This window comes from Micromys minutus (assembly GCF_963924665.1).
Source record: "Micromys minutus genome assembly, chromosome: 5".
Lineage (NCBI taxonomy): Eukaryota > Metazoa > Chordata > Mammalia > Rodentia > Muridae > Micromys > Micromys minutus.
Window position 1 is genome coordinate 26817300 of NC_137974.1, and position 16991 is coordinate 26834290.

A 16991-nucleotide genomic window follows, 5' to 3' on the forward strand; every position below is an offset into this window, starting at 1 on the left:
GTATAGAGTTCTGTTATGAACATGGTTGGGCATGTGTCCTTGTTTGATGTTGGAGCTTCTTTTGGGTATATGCCCAAGAGTGGTATAGCTGTGTCCTCAGACAGTACTGTGTCCAATTTACTGAGAAACTGCCGGACTGATTTCCAGAGTTGTTGTAACAGTTTACAACCCCACCAACAGTGGAGGAGTGTTCCTCTTTCTCTGCATAATCACCAGCATCTGCTGTCACCTGAGATTTTTATCTTAGCCATTCTGACTGGTGTGAGGTGAAATCTCAGGATTGTTTTGATTTGCATTTCTCTGGTGACTAGAGATGTTGAGCATTTCTTTAGGTGGTTCTCAGCCATTCCATATTCCAGCTGAGAATTTTTTGTTTAGCTCTGTATCCCATTTTTAATAGGATTATTTTATTCTCTTGAGTCTAGCATTTTTAGTTCTTTGCATATATTGGATACTAGCCCTCTATCAAATGTAGGATTGATAAAGATCTTTTCCCAATCTGTGGGTTGCCCTTTTGTCTTTTTGACAGTGTCCTTAGCCTTACAGAAGCTTTGTGATTTCATAAGGTCCCATTTTTTGATTCTTGATCTTAGAGCATTAGCCATTGGTGTTCTGTTCAGGAAATTTTTCCCTGTGCCTACGTGTTCTAGGCTCTTTCCCACTTTCTGTTTTAAGGAGATGGCTCAGTCATTAAAGGCTAGGCTCACAACCAAAAATATAAGATGAACATTTCTATTGTAGGAAACCAAGTATGATATGATTGAACGTTGTCCTGTGGATGAAGTGATTAGAAAACTGTGGCTGAGATGTGTCGTGTCCTTAGAGTGGTAGAAGCAGAACCTGCCTGGGACAGTATTGATTTCTCAAATTAAAGTATTAATTAATAAATAAACAAATAAATAAATACCTAGTGTAAAAATACCAGAGTTCAATTTTCATCACCACAGAAGAACACTCCAGTAATCAAGATCTGAGGTAGAGGCAACTCTTTCAGAAAGCCTGGCAATATGAGGAGGTGGTAGGCTGTGCTCTGATTCCCCTCTGCTTTCTCTGAGATTCTGCATCTGCTCGGTTTACCTCATTGCCTGAAACACATCCTGATGGGAGGGGCACTGGTACCTGTCTGTCTTGTTGTTGAGCCTTGTCTTGTGACTGTCTTTTGACAACTGAGTGAATAGAATGGAAGGCAGTAGCTAAGAATGGAAGTGTAGTCAAGGAAGATTGTGTTTATAATGTATGGCAGGTTTAAGTGCTCAGGAGAAAGAACTGGTGGGCAGGAAAAGTTTAAAGACACCGAAGAGATGAGCTAATCAATGAAGCAGGACTCTGAAAAAAGCAGATGAGAACTGTCTCCCAACGCAAGTGAGGAGGACTGGAGTTTTAGACAAAGGCCACCCTCCAGTGAAGAAGGAAACAGGACGAGCAGGAAGAGGAAAGGAAGAGGTATTTTAGAATATGGAAAATATAGACCATTTTTTAAATGTTGATCCAAATAGAAATGAAGAAAGCAAAAACAGCTAGCATCATTTAAGGCCAAATTGAGGTTGGCAGCCATTTTTTTTAATGTGGTAGTAATATTCATGCTTGTGTAGATCTCTTCCCACCACAGTCAGGCTCAGGACACAGATGTGGGAGTGTAAGAGGCGAGACCTGTGTCTACCAGGTATAAGCTAATGAGGGAGAGACTGGTGACACTGGTCAGAAGTACTGACAGCTAGGTCTTACTGGTAGTAGTTAGTTAAAGATATTCTTAGTTTTGAACTTAGGATGCAAAGGGAAGAGACTGCATTTGAGACCAGTCTGGATTACAAATGAGACTCTGTCTCAAGAAAATCAAACAATGAAAAAGTAAGGACAAGTTTAATCAGCTTTTTTCCACTGGATGTTCTTTTAAAACCTCTGTTAAAACCCACTCAGTTTAATCTTAAAATTGCCTGGAGTAACAACTTCAATTGCTGGTAAAAACTTGAAGTTCTCAGAGAAGGCTCCTAATTTCTACTTGAATCTGAATGAAGACTGCTAGCCACATAGACACTTTAAATGAAGCTTCCTTTCTTACCACCCCTTTCCTTCCTCATCCTCATCCTTCTTTCTTACTTTTTGTAAGTGACCTTGTCAATAAAAATAGAGTATACAAGGTCACTCTCAACTCTCTGCTGTGATAAGATTCACGAGGAAGTCAGGTGACAGTGGCAAGAAGCCTCTTGTAGCAACAGCAGCATGGATTGCTGCTCTGTCCCATGGTCGCAGAATACCTCCCATTGGTTCTTCAGCAAAGGCGTCTCATGGAAGCATGTAGTGATGTGAAATACTTGACCCCCTCCACCCCAGTGTCACAAGCTTGTTCCATTAATGATGTTTCACTGTAGAGACATTAGGTAAAAGACTTACCAAATCGGGCAATTTACAAATAATCTGGCCCTCAACTTCCATATCTCCTTTGTCTTTTTTTTCTTACTCTATGAATATTTATGTCACATTTACCCAGGATAAAGAACTGTGACATATGTCCTGCTTTATATCCATGTAATTTTAGACATACTTTTTATTAATTAAAGATATGACCATAACAGCTGGCTGTTCCAGTTTTCAGTCCTTCCCTTTTTCCTGATAACAGGGCAGCACTCTGTTGCCTTAGTAATGAACTGATAATTACTTAGGTAATTACATTCCAGCACAAAATATTAGGTTCTCCGTGTCTTCAAACCAACAGTGGGCTCACATGATTACATTATGGCCCATGAGGTAAAACGAGATGTGCTGGAAGATGAAAGAACACTAGACTTGCATATATGGGTTCCTATGGAGTCCTTCTTCCCAGAACCTGAAGGTGGTGTCAACATTGCTGACGCTATTATACACACCTAGATGAATTCAACAATGGAGGTCCAGTATTGGGTATCATGGGATAAAGAAAACTTGAATCCTTCAGTTACCTTGCCTTTTCCCATTGTCAGCATTTAAGTGCTCAGACACCTATATCTCCATACTCATTGTACCATCTTACTCCTAAAACACTGTGAACATTCTTCATGGTTAAACATTAAATCTTTCCTGAAAGCTAAGTCTAGAGATGCTAGTCTGAGAACAAAGGCTCTTCTTGGGTTGGCACTGACCTCTCTGCCTTTTCTCCTAAGCTAGTTAGATTGTGTTGATCTCTTTACGTCCAAGTTATTTCTGCCTCAGTGACTGAAGTCCTTTATCATCTTCCCTTTATGGAAAGCCCATGGTATTTCTGTTTAGCTACCTACTGTATGAATATTATTTTCTGTACCTGGAAGCATTATATGTACAAAAGAAAGGGCTTACTCTGTTTTGTTTCTGATGTACTATAGTCCTACAGGGAAATTCTGAAACTTCCCAGCCTATCGTGTGGGAGTACAGGTGTTCTCTCTCTGTTGCCTACTTACCTGGTTACACTCTAGGCTACAACTGTCATGGCTAAGTTACAACCTTCAGTCTATTTGAAGTAGAGATGGTGTCTGTTTATGACTGAATTCCCAGTGCTGACAGAGTGTTTGACATGTCTGGTGAATGAATAAATGTTTAATGTCTGTAACTGCCTAGGAAGTTGCAGAAGTAGACTTTACCCTAAATCTTTGACACCATTTTCTGGAGTCTGTTTCTTTATCTATAAAATAGCAAACAGTTTTCATACATCAAGAGGAACTTCTGCATTCAACCTATACTTGTTCCCAGAGATTTTTCTCATAACAACTAAAGTATCCGTGTCCTCCAGATAAATGATGGCTATGCAGGCTAAAATACTGAGGTTATAAAACATTTATTACAGCCCCTGGTGTACACTAGGCAGTAAATAATGTTTAGTGGAGGAATGAAAGAGAAGACAGAACAACAGTCACCCAGAAGACTCGATAAATAAAGGAAGAAAGTGCAGAGACTAATGATTGTGCTCATTACCTATTCTTTCACTATTAGGGTGTTATAGACTATTTCGCTGATTGTTGCTATGTGCAGCAGTGGCTGCTTTTCTAGTTTCATCTAACTATTTGCAATTTGGTTGTAGCATCTATGAAAAGACAGATTTGTGAGGCAGCTTCTTGGAATCTTCCTGTAGGAACCATCTGGATCGAATCCTTAGCTAATCCTTTATTCTGGCCTTTATGTTGCCACATGGAAAGGATGTCATCTTCTTGGACTACATGTTTGCACTGACAGAGGTGAACTGGGAAGAGACTGGGCCCCTCTAGTGACACATATCTGAGAAGCAGATAGACACCTAGTGACCTTACGTCGCTTATTGTCATGTTGTCATACTGAAATAAAATAAACTTCCAACTTCTTTGTGAGTCACAAGCAAACTAATCTCTAAATAATAAAGAGCTCAAGAAAAAAGAAATCTGGACAACCTGAGCTACTGAAGGCCCTACATGCTTTGATTGCAGGACACAGTGAAATCAAGACAGAACCAGACTGGAAGCTCCATCTTTGCATATAAGTGTTCACAGTATCAGAAGGGCATATTCTATGGAGGAAGTCCATCAGTGATCACATTCAACTATATATCATGCATGCTACAGCACCAACCAACCAGGTGAACTATGCCCACTGGTGATGTGGCAACACAACTGTGAAAGTTGATCAACTGTGGTGTAATTGAAGTTGAGGCCTGCTCCATGGGAGTGAATGCACACTTGATACTATAAATTTAATCAAATGCTTTTGAGTTGGGAGTGCATGGGAGAAACGTTATCATTGCTTTTCTAATTGACTGTAGTATCAGATCTCTTCCTAGATACCTAGATATTTGTTTTTATACTCATAGGTTAGTGTGTATTCTCATGACTGGGGCAAAGAATCTCCTCTTTTAGAAGGTGATGGTTAATACAGAAAATTATATCTGCAAATAAGTGATTCATAAGACTGTAGCTTTAAACAGAATTCCCTCTCCCTCTCTCTCTGTCTCTGTCTCTTTCTCTCTGTGTCTCTCTCTGTGTCTCTCTGTCTCTCTTTCTGTCTGTCTCTCTCTCTCTCTCTCTCTCACACACACACACACACACATACACACACACACACACACACACACATACTCACACACACACACTCACACACACACACTGAGAGAGGGAGCAGGAGAGAGAGACCAACAGAGGGACCTAGAATATAAGATCCAACAGACAGAAAAGGGTGACATGCAGTGTTACCATCATCTAGATATGACCTTGTCATTGTCCCCATGAACACAGAACAACTATGGTACCTGGCCACATACTGGACACTTCAACTTGGACAGAAAAGGTACTCATGAGGGAACACATCTTTATAAGAAGCTAATGGTTGTCAATGGTTGCTGAAGAACCGTTTTTCTGATGATGTAGCCACTGGAAGACTAGGGGGGGATATGGGTTTTATATAAAAATGGATATCAGAAAATATGGAAAATACATATGACCATAATATGTATCTACATATAAGCTGCCAGCAGAAAGGAGAACCAACCTTGATATTGCTGTCAATGCCACAACACTGACAAGATGTGTGCACTTATAATAGGAAGACTCTGGCTTTCTACAAAAATCTAAAATTCAGGAAAGATGAACAATTTGTAACTTAATTATCAGGGTATAGTGGTGAATGCCTTTAATCCAAGCATTTGAGAGGGAGAAATTGGGGATTCTTTGTAAGTTAGAAGACAGCCTGGTCTACAGAGTAAATTCCAGGCCAGATAGGGTGATGTAGAAAAATCCCAACCAAAACAAAGAAACAAACAAAAACTTATATCAACAAAAATTTGAATGTAGACAGAAACATATGACTTATGAAAGAAAGTAGACAGCAAGATCAGCATAAACTGTGCCTTATAGGACCAGGAAGTTTAAAGACATAAGAGCTTCAGAAACCAGAACTGCCTGCTACATGAGAACACTCATTGCCCCATCAGAGAAGAGAGGGGCTACCTGAATGATACTTGCTTTCTTTCCTAAATTAGTCATGGAGAAACTCTAGCAGAGGAAAAGGAGGAATTATCCTATTTTCTACTGTAAGCACCTAGTGCTGGACGAACCACTAGGGAAACTGAAATTGACTTTGGAAGAATGGCTGGAGGGCAAGCCAGAGAGCAACCCTTTGCTTCTGCCTTATCTCTCCCAAGCCTTGCCTAAGGACAAGCTCTGCCTGGTGCTTCACGGCAGAAATTGGTCTCAGCACTGGCTTCTAGGTTACACCAGCTTAGTGGAAATAAGTTTCATGCTCAGAATGCTAAGGAACACAAGCAGGGCTGCTTGGTACCCGTTCCTCCTCCTCAATCTCCCTTCTTCAAAAACCTGCATCACCTCTCAACAAGATGGCTTCCCTATAAATACATAAAAGTTTTAGCCCAAGAAAACTGCCAATGCTGTAAACTGTATAGATTCTAAAGAACAGTCATCTGTTGTTAAGTTCCAAAGCAACAGAGGAATATAGGACACAATGGTTCTGCCATTGAGAATAAATTAATATCACTGGGGAACAAGAAAATTATCTCAAGAGACAGTCTTTTCTAAACACAAATCCAGCCCCTGTTGTTCTGCTCTTGATCTTACTCTTCCTTGCCTTCCTGCTTTCTGCCATGGGATAACACCAAAGAAAGGCTTTGCCAATGCCAGATATATGCACCATGATTTTTCAGTCTCTAGCCATGAGACAATGGAATTTTTCTTTATAAATACCTACACTATGATATTCTGATATTGTAACACAAAACACATTAGGACCATTTTACCCCTCTTTAAGCCCACTAGAATTGATAAAGATTAGGGTACATACTATAACACTTTATCAAAACACAGAACATAGGAGGTAGTACTACTAAAAGACTTCAGTTCACAAGAAAAAATAGCAAGACATCTGAATAGTGTGACTTCTATTAAAATTACTATTTCTGAAGTGGATGGCTCAAAACTTACAAAGAAAATCACAGGACATTAACCATCTTTAAGAAGAAAAGATATATACAAGAAAAGAGAAAGGGCTAAGAAAGGGGGCCTACTAAAATTAGATGTAAAACTGTAGTGGTTGAAACCTTAAGATATGTATTAAATAAACAAGATGGGAACTGTTGGACTATAAATATGTGAAACAAAAGATTAAGCTAAGAGGGCAAAGGAAGATTATAAGGAGATTATTTTCAACTTCAAAGATAAATGATATAGATAGTACTAGTTTCACCATCAAGAGAAAAATATTTTCCAAGAGATGCACTGGAGGGAAACAAGAATATAGGGACATATTTTAAGAAGTAGTCAATATAAATTCTCAAGAATTAAAGGGCAGATAATCTTAAATTGATAGTGTTCACAGAATCCAAGGTAAGAGAAAGTTGTACCCAGATGAAGATTATCAAACTGAGGACAACAAAAAGATAATTTAATTGTTCCTAGAAAGAAGCCAGCCTTGTTAGATCAGAGCTATAACACCAGCTGCTCAGTGTGCTAAAACAAGAGCAGGGTTAAGGCCAGTGTGGACCATTGGTGAATCTCTGTCTCAAAATTTTAGAAATGCTTTTTTAAATTCCTTTGAAGATACTATTTTGTATGTCAATATTTCCATGTCCAAACAAGTATAACAGTCCTAGACATACAAGGACATAGAGTTCTGCAACTTACAGACCCACACTGGAGGGTCATAGATGAATAAATTTAGAACAAAAAATTATTCAAGAAGCTTGCAAAAATAGGGGCAACTGAAAACAATCTGAAAGGATAATTGCTACCTTAATTTTTTAGACAAAAATAGAGCTGATAAAAAATGGTATGCACTCACTGATAAGCAGATACTAGCCCCAGAGAGCTCTCAAAACTCAACACTCAAAAAACAACTCAAAGACATTATGAAGCTCAAAAAGAAGGAAGGCCAAATGGGAATGCCTCAGTCCTTCTTAGAAAAGAGACCAAAACTCTCATGGAAGGAAATTCAAGGCCAAATAGAGGAGCAGGGATTGAAGAAAAGATCACTCAGAAGCCACCTCACCTGGGGATCTAACTACATATGCAGTCACCAAATCCAAGCACTATAGCTGATCCCAAAAAGTACTTACTGGCACGAACCAGACAGAGATGCCCCCTCAGAGACTATGCCAGAGTCATATAGATACAGCTGAACATGTTTGCAGCTAACCATCAGTCTGAACTCGGGGACCCCAATGAGGTTGCTAAAGAAAGGAAATGAAAGGGGTTGCAACCTAAGATAACAGCATTATCATCCAACCAAACCCTCCAAAACTCCCACGGAGTAAAACATCAACCTTTGTGATCTATTTGAGAGACTTGTTGATCAAGTTGCATATGTAGCTGAAGATAGCAGTGTCTGGTATCAATGTGAGAAGAGACTTTTGTTCCAGAGAGGGCACGTTTTCCCAATGTAGGAGAATGCCAAGGCAATGGGGATGGAGAGAGGGATCAGAAGGGACTGCATCTTTGTGAAGGCAACTGAAGGGGAAGGTGGGATGGGAACTAGGTGGGATAAAGGGATAAGATCTCAAATGTAAATACAGAGTATCTAATAAAAAAAGAGAAATGTAAAATAAAACTGAAATTTGCATTAAAAATTAATGGGGACTGAGATCCTCTTCCCCATCCATTTTCCTTGACTGTTGAGTCCTCTGGGTTATCCCCAGCTACCCTGAGCAGCCTACTCTCCCAAAACCTCCATCATCTCACTACCTCTCTGCCCACCTTCATCAGACCTGCTAATCTGGGACCATACATCCCAAGGGTACACATCACAGGCCTGCCACACCAGGATCATTCAGTTAGGCCCCCTCCCAGTACCTACTACAATAGGAACATCAAAATGGATAAAGACCCTTGAAAAAACACAATCAACAATAGCAGGGCTATATACCTTCAAGGTACAGATATATTATTTGTGACTATTGTAAAGGGTGTTGTTTCCCTAATTTCTTTTTTGGCCCATTTATCATTTGTATAAAGAAGAGCTGTTTGTTTATTTGAGCTCATTTTTTATTCAGCCACTTTGCTGAAGATATGAACTATCTTGGTGTAACCAAGCACATGAAAGACTGTATGACAAGTACTTCAAGTTGTTAAAGAAAGAAATTGAAAAAACCTCAGAAGATGAAATGATCTCGCATGCTCATGAACTGGTAGAATTAACATAGTAAAAATGGCTATTGTACCAAAAACAACCAACAGATTCAATGTAATTCCCATCAAAATCCCACCACAATACTTTACAGACCTTGACAGAGCAATTCTAAACTTCAAATGAAATATCATAAAGCCCAGAATAGCTAAAACGATCCTGTGCAATAAAAGAACGTCTGAAAATATCATCGTTCCTAACTTTAAGTTGTACTAGGAAGCAATAGTAGTAAAAACTGCATAGTAACTGTATAGGAACACACAGGTTAATTAATGAAATTGAATCAAAGACCCAGGAATAAACCCACACACCTGTGGACACTTGATTTTTGACAAAGGGAAAAAAATGCATAGGAGGGAGGAAAAATCATCTTTAATAAGTGGTACTGCTCTAACTGGATGTCTGAATGTAGAAGAATACAGATAGATTCATATCTGTCACCTTACACAAAACTCAAGTCCAAGTGGATCAAGAACCTCAACATAAAATTGGATACACTAAATTTAATAGAACAGAAAGTGAGAAATAGCCTTGAATTCATTGGTACATGAGACAACTTCCTGAACAGAACACCAGTGGCTCAGGCTCTAAGATCAATAGCTGATAAATGGGACCTCATGAAAGTGTAAAACTTCTGTAAAGTAAAGGACACTGCCAATAGGACAAATTTGAAGCCCATAGATTGGGAAAGGATTTTCACAAATTCTACATCTGACAAGGCGCTAATATCCAAAATTTGCAAAAAAACTCAAAAAGTTAGACAACAACAACCCAAATTACCCAATTAAAAATGGGATACAGAGCTAAACAGAGGATTCTCAACAAAGGAATCTCACATGGTTTAGAAGCAATTAAAGAAATGTTCAAAGTCTTTAGTCATCAGGGAAATGCAAATTCAAATTACTCTGAGACTCTGTCTTATACTAATCCGAATGGATAAAGTCAAAAACTCAAGAGATCAAACAGGCTGGCAAGGATGTGGAGTGGGAGTTAAATCTTGTACAATGACAACCACTCTGAAAATCAATTGGCTGTTTCTCAAAAAAATAGAAATAGTTCCACCTCAAGACCCAATCATATCACTCCTGAGCATATACCTAAAAGATACACCACTATATCACAAGGGCATTTACCCAACTATGTTCATAGCAGCTTTATTCATAATAGCCAGAAATTGGAAACAACTTAGAATTTCCTCAACTGAAAAATGGATAAAGAAGATGTTTTACATCTACAAAATGAAATCCTACTTGGCTATTAAAAATGAAAACATCATGAATTTTGCAGATAAATGCATAAAACTTGAGAATATCATCCTGAGTAAGGTAACCCAGACCCCAAAAGATATACATGGTATGTATTCACTTTTAAGTGGATATAAGCCATAAAATACAAGATACATATGCCACACTCTACAGACTCAAAGAAGCTAAACAAGAAGGAAGTACCAAGTGAGGATGTTTGAATATCACTTAAAAGTGGCAATGAAATTGTTGTAGGAAGCAGATGGAGGACGAGAACTGAGTGGGAGAGGAAATGGAGAGAATAATGGAAGGGCTCAGGACCAGATGTGGGGAGAGACAGGAGGGATGGCCAGATGGCCATGAAAATGAATAAAATCTGTTATTGAGTGGGATGGTAGAGGTCATCTGAAGGACATGGCAGAGACCTAGTAATGGGAAGGATCCCAAGAAACTATGGGGGTGACCTGAGCTGAGACTCACAGCAGTGGGGACAAGGAACCTAAAAAAGCCACCCTCTTGTAGACAAGCAGAAAACCCAATGGAACAAGAAGGATGCTAACCCACTCACAAAACTTTATTCTTTCTGTAAGAATTCCAGGGAGCTGAATGAGACAGAGACTGTGGAAATGGCCAAACAATAACCAGTCTTACTAGACACCCATTCAATGGGCCAGTACCAATCACTGACACTATTAATGATACTCTGTTATGCTTGCAGACAGGAGTCTAGCATGGCTGTCCTCTGAGTGGTTTCACCCAGCAACTGGATGCAGAGACTCCATAGCCAAACACTGAATGGAGCTTGGGAACGTTTATGAGAAAGTTGTGGAAAGGAATGATGTCCCCAAAGGGGACAGGAACTCCACAGGAACACCAACAATGTCAACTAACCTGGACCCTTGGGTGTTCTCAGAGACCAAACCATCCACCAAAGGGCATACGTGGGCTACACCTATGTCCACCACACATATGTAGCAGATGTGCAGCTCAGTTTCCATGGGGGTCCCCAAAACTGGAGCAAGGTCTATCCCTAAAACTGTTGTCTGTCTTGTGGATTATGTTCTCCTAGCTGGGCTGCCTTATCTGGCCTCAGTGAGAGAGGATGTGCCTAGCCCCAAACCTACTTGATGTGCCCAGGTTAGGAGATACCTGGGTGGGGGAGCCTCCACCCTGTTAAAGAAAAGGGGGAAGGGGAATTGGGGAAGGGACTGTGGTAAAGGGTACAATTATCAGGATATAAAGTGAATGAATAATTTTTTAAAATTACTGAGGACTAATTTGGACAATATCAACCTTGTTAACAGAGAATCATTAAAACTAAAGCAATATTAAAAAATACAGACTCATTTTTATTACCAAAGACAAGACATAGGTTGTAATAAGTGTTTAAAATGCTATTTGGGGAACTGAAGAAATGACTTAGAGGTTAAGAGTACTGACTGTTCTTCCAGAGATCATGAGTTCAATTCCCAGCAACCATATGATGGTTACAACCATCTGTAACTGGATCTGATGCTCTCTTCTGGTGTGTCTAAAGACAGTAACAGTGTACTCATACATTCATACATAAAATAAATCTTTAAAATGCTATTTGGGATAAATTTGAGTCATAAGTCAGGGCAACTATCAAAATAAATTTAAAATAGAGTGTATACCTTCACAACTAGCAAAAGAAAATGTCTTTCTACAGAAAAACGAGAACAGGAAGAATGAAAAAGAGAAAAGTGATAATAAAAATAAAGTCATAAGACAATTAGTAAATTTTAAGAAGTTAACGTTTGGGGCCAGTGACTTGGCTGAGGCAAGTAAAGTTACCTGCCTCTGATATGATGACTTGAGCTTAATTCCCAAAACCATGTAGTAGAAAGAAAGACCTGCTGCAGGATGTCCTCTGACCTCCACAAATGTGTTTTTGGCTCCTGCTCATGGGCACTCATTTCCACATGTATATAAAAACTTCAGAAGCTTTAAAAACTTGAAAAGAAAGTTAACATTGAAAATCGAAAATTAAAATATTAAAAATAAATTTAAAAATATGAATTCGTGTTAAAATATATGACAAATCCCAGTAAGATTTGTTTACCAACCCAGAAACAGAATGTCATATCTTGAATTGAAAAAGACCCTATCATTGGACTGGAAGTCTAGCTGAGATGGTAGCTGCTTGGTTAGCATGCACAAATGCCTGGGTTTGATGCCCAGCATGACACAAAACATGCATGATACCTACAACCCCAGCGCTCTGGTGGTTGGCACACGAGAGCCAGAAATTCAAGCCACCCTGAACTACATAAGAAAAATAGGATTGGAGAGTTAGAAATATAGTTCAGTAGTAGAGTACTTTTCCATCATATATATAGCCCTAAATTAAATTCTCAAAGGAAAAAAAAATTCCCTTTTACCAGTCACACTGATGCAAGCCTGCCTGTAATCCAGTACTCAGGAAGCTGAGACAGAAAAAGCAAGAGCAAAAACAAAACAGAAGTTTAAGGCCAACCTGGTCTACACAGTGAGTTTCAAGCTAGTCAGTGAAGCACGGTAAGTCGTTACAAATCTCCCTTCAAAAGCAAAGTCATCTCCAAGATTTAAATGAAAACACAACATAAATATCGAAGACACAAGTCACAAATGGATATCACAAGAAAAATATGAGCAAAAGAAACAGCTGGGCTCACCGCCCTAACATTTACAGTTTATTGGCCATTATACAGTAAGTATGCCCCAAAAGCAGGATTGTGAAGATCTACTGAACCACGGCATCTATTGTTTACTATGCTCTACTATAGGATCCTGGCAACAAAACTTTCAAGGGGTCAAAGACCAAGAGAAGATAACTTTCCCATTTGAGAACATCAAACACCAACTCTTTGACACTATATTAAGATAATCAGATGATGGTACATTTCTGTGAAAACAGACTTTCAATGTTTGTTTTTACTTACATTGTCCAAAAAACCTTTTTGATGATTTCTTCAAAAATGGCTATGAAGCAGGAGACTCTTAACTGTCTAACTGAAGAAACTAGAGATGGAGGAAGTAATGAAAATTTCCTTCCCTGCATTGTCCATGGGCGCACAACTACCCTCACACGAGGACAGACTGTATGCCTTCTGTATACCAAGAGCTCCCCAGGGACAGACTTAAAGCTGGACTCATAAAGCATGCTCAATACCATTGAATATTGACCACTTACCTATTGGGCTATAATACACAAAGAGAGGTCATTATGTCACAATATAATGCTGGCTTTGAATTATACTTTTGAACAGGAAAGAAAAATTATAAAGCTAAACAGAACTTAAACAACTCTCAAACACTGACAAATAGAGCAATACTGCAGAAACTGTAAAATGTACAGTGTTCTTTCTATGGCATATAGAGAAGCATCTAAGTTCTATCACTAAAAACAAGAATGCAATGGTTTTAACAGAGCATTGTGCACTGTGACAAGATTGCCTGAAAAAGTCATAAGGAGCATTTGTTCACTGAATGAAAATTTATTGTAAAAAAGCAATAAGAAGTACGCCGCTAGAATTACAATTTCACAAATACTATAATTTTGAGACAGAATAAGCTTAAATAAAACTTTGATCACTTTGAAAGCATTATTGCCTTCCAGTCTCCAACTGCACCCAGAGCTGGGGCCATCCCATGGCCATTGGGACACAAAACCTGCCCAGCAGAGAGCTGATCTCCCAGGAGCACTCTTATTCCTAAGCCCACAGGTGGGACCTCAAGTTCTCTCCACTGACTGTCCAAACAGAAACCTACTCAGAGTACACAAAGCACAGGAACTGTACTTTTCTAGCCACTATCTGTGCCTAAAACTAGGGCCGTCCTGTGGCAATTAGGACCCAAAACCTGCCTGCAGAGAGATATTCTCCCAGGAGCACTCCCACTCCTAAGGCCACAGGCTCACAGGCCCATAGGAAAGACAAGCTCCAGTCAAAGACAGCAAAACCAACTAACATCACAGATAACAAGATGGCAAAAGGCAAGCACAGAAACTTAAGCAACAGAAACCAAGAAAACCAGGCAACATGAGAACCCAGTTCTCCCACATTAGCAAGTACTGAATATCCCAACACATGTGAAAAGGATTTAAAAATCATATTTCATGATGATGATAGAGGACTTTAGAAAGGGTTTAAATAATTCCCTTAAAGAAAGACAGGAGGACCCAGGTAAACAAGTAGAACCCCTTAAAGAGGAAACACAAAAATCCCTTAAAGAGTTACAGGAAAACACAACGAACCCGGAACAGGTAAAGTAATTGAACAAAACCATTCAGGATCTAAAGAAAATAGAAATGATAAAAAAAAAATCACAAACATAGACAACCCTGTAGATAGAATACCTAGGGAGGAGACCAGGTGTTATAGATGTAAAGCATCATCAACGGAATAAAAGAAATAGAAGAGAGAATTCCAGGGGCAGAAGATACCATGGAAAACATTGGCAGAACAGTCAAAGAAAATGCAAAATGCAAAAAGCTCCTACCAAAAAATCATTCAAAAAATCCAGAACACAATGAGAAGACCAAACATAAGGATATTAGGTATAGAAGAGAGCAAAGATTACCAACTTGAAAGACCAGTAAATATCTTCAATAAAATTATAGAAGAAAACTTCCATAACCTAATAAAAGAAATGCCCTAGACATACAAAATGCCTAAATAACCCCAAATAGATTCTAAAGAACTCCAGAAATGAAATTCCTCAACAAAATTTGCAGTAGCTCTAAAAAAGCCAATTCAGATAAAATCTACTACATCACAGTTTATTGGCTTATAAAACTCTTCCAGAAATATAACATTTTTAGATTCAAGTAAACTGCTGGTTTTAAATTCCTTTAAACACCTATGCCACATAAAACCTAGGCTCTTCTTTGACTAGAGAAAGTTGTCTAGTCCAAGGTAGTTAAAATTAACAATTATTTATTCCATCCCTGTTGTTAAAACAATGGAAGATTAAATACTATGCAAATGTCTAATTGCTTTGTTATTAACTTTTTTTGATTATAATGAACTTGTCTAAAGAGAAAATTGGAAAAGAGAGAAATGAAGCAATTGAAATATTATAGGGCAGATCCAGGGACACAGGCCTGGTGAGACAGCACTTGGAGTAGCCAGGGAGCAGAGAGGTCTGTGGCAAGCACTCATAAAGTGCACCCCCCATTGGTTTAGGGGAGCAGAAACCCTGCCTTAGAGTGTGTTTCCAGCTGGCAGCAGGTGCATGCAGAACAAGCACTCAGGCCATCTGCCACCAGGAACAGCAGAGATCCAGGGACACAGGCCAGGTACAAGGGAGAGACAAGAACCAATCACTGCCAAAAAGACCACATATAATCACAGACAGCAAGATGGCAAGAGGAAAGCAAAAGAACGTACCCCAGGAAAACAAAGACAACCTGGCAACACCAGAACCCAGCTCTCCCATCACAGCAAAGAGCAGAATGCCAAACACTCCAAAAAAGAAGACTCAGACCCGAAATCATACCTCAAGATGATGATAAAGATCCCTAAACAATAATGGGAGGAAATGCATAAAGAAATAAAGCTTTTAAAGAGGAAACAAGAAAAACATTCAAAGAACTCAAAGAATTAGATGAAAACAGAACCAAAGAGATAAAGGAATGGAAGAAAGAGTTTAAAAGGAAAATATAAACAATAAAAAAACACTAAAAGAGACAACCCTAGAGGTAGAAAACCTAAAAAAGAAATCAGGAGTCACAGATGCAAGCATTTCCAACAGACTACAAGAGATGGAAAAGAGAATCTCAGGGACCAAAGACAACATTGAAAACATAGACAAATCATTCAGAGAAGATGCAAAAACCAAAAAGCTTCTAACCCAAAATGTCCAGGAGATCCAGGACACAATGAGAAGACCAAACCTAAGGATAATAAGAATAGAAGAGAACAAAGAATATCAACTAAGAGGCACAGTAAATTTCTTCAAAAAAATCGTAGAAGAAAACTTCCCTATACTTAAGAATGAGATGACCATGAGCATAAAAGAAGCCTACAAACCTCCAAATAGTGGACCAGAAAAGAAATTCCTCCCAACACATAATAGTCAAAACACCAAGTGCCCAAAGCAAATAAAGAATACTAAAAGCAGTAAGGAAAAAAGGTCATGTAACGTATAAAGGCAGACCAATCAGAGTCATACCCAACTTCTCAACAGAGACTATGAAAGCTAGAAGATCCTGGATGGACATCATACAGACCGTAAGAGAACACAAGTATCAGCCCAAGCTGCTAAACCCAGTAAAATTCTCAAATACCATAGATGGAGAGACCAAGATATTCCAGGACAAAACTAAATTTACACAATATCTGATCACAAACTCAGCACTACAATGAATTATGGGTGGAAAACCCAATATGAGGAGGGAAACTACATCCTAGTAAAAACAAGAAAATACCTAAGCAAGAAAGCCAAAAGAAGAAATACACACAAGCACAATACTACCACAAAAAAGCACAAATAGCAGGAAAAAGCAACCAATATTCCTTAATAACTGTTAACATAAATGGACTCAATTATCCAATAAAAAGGCATAGGCTATCAGACTGGAGACATAAAGAAAATCCAGCATTTTGCAGAATACAGAAAACACATCTCAGAGACAAAAACTGA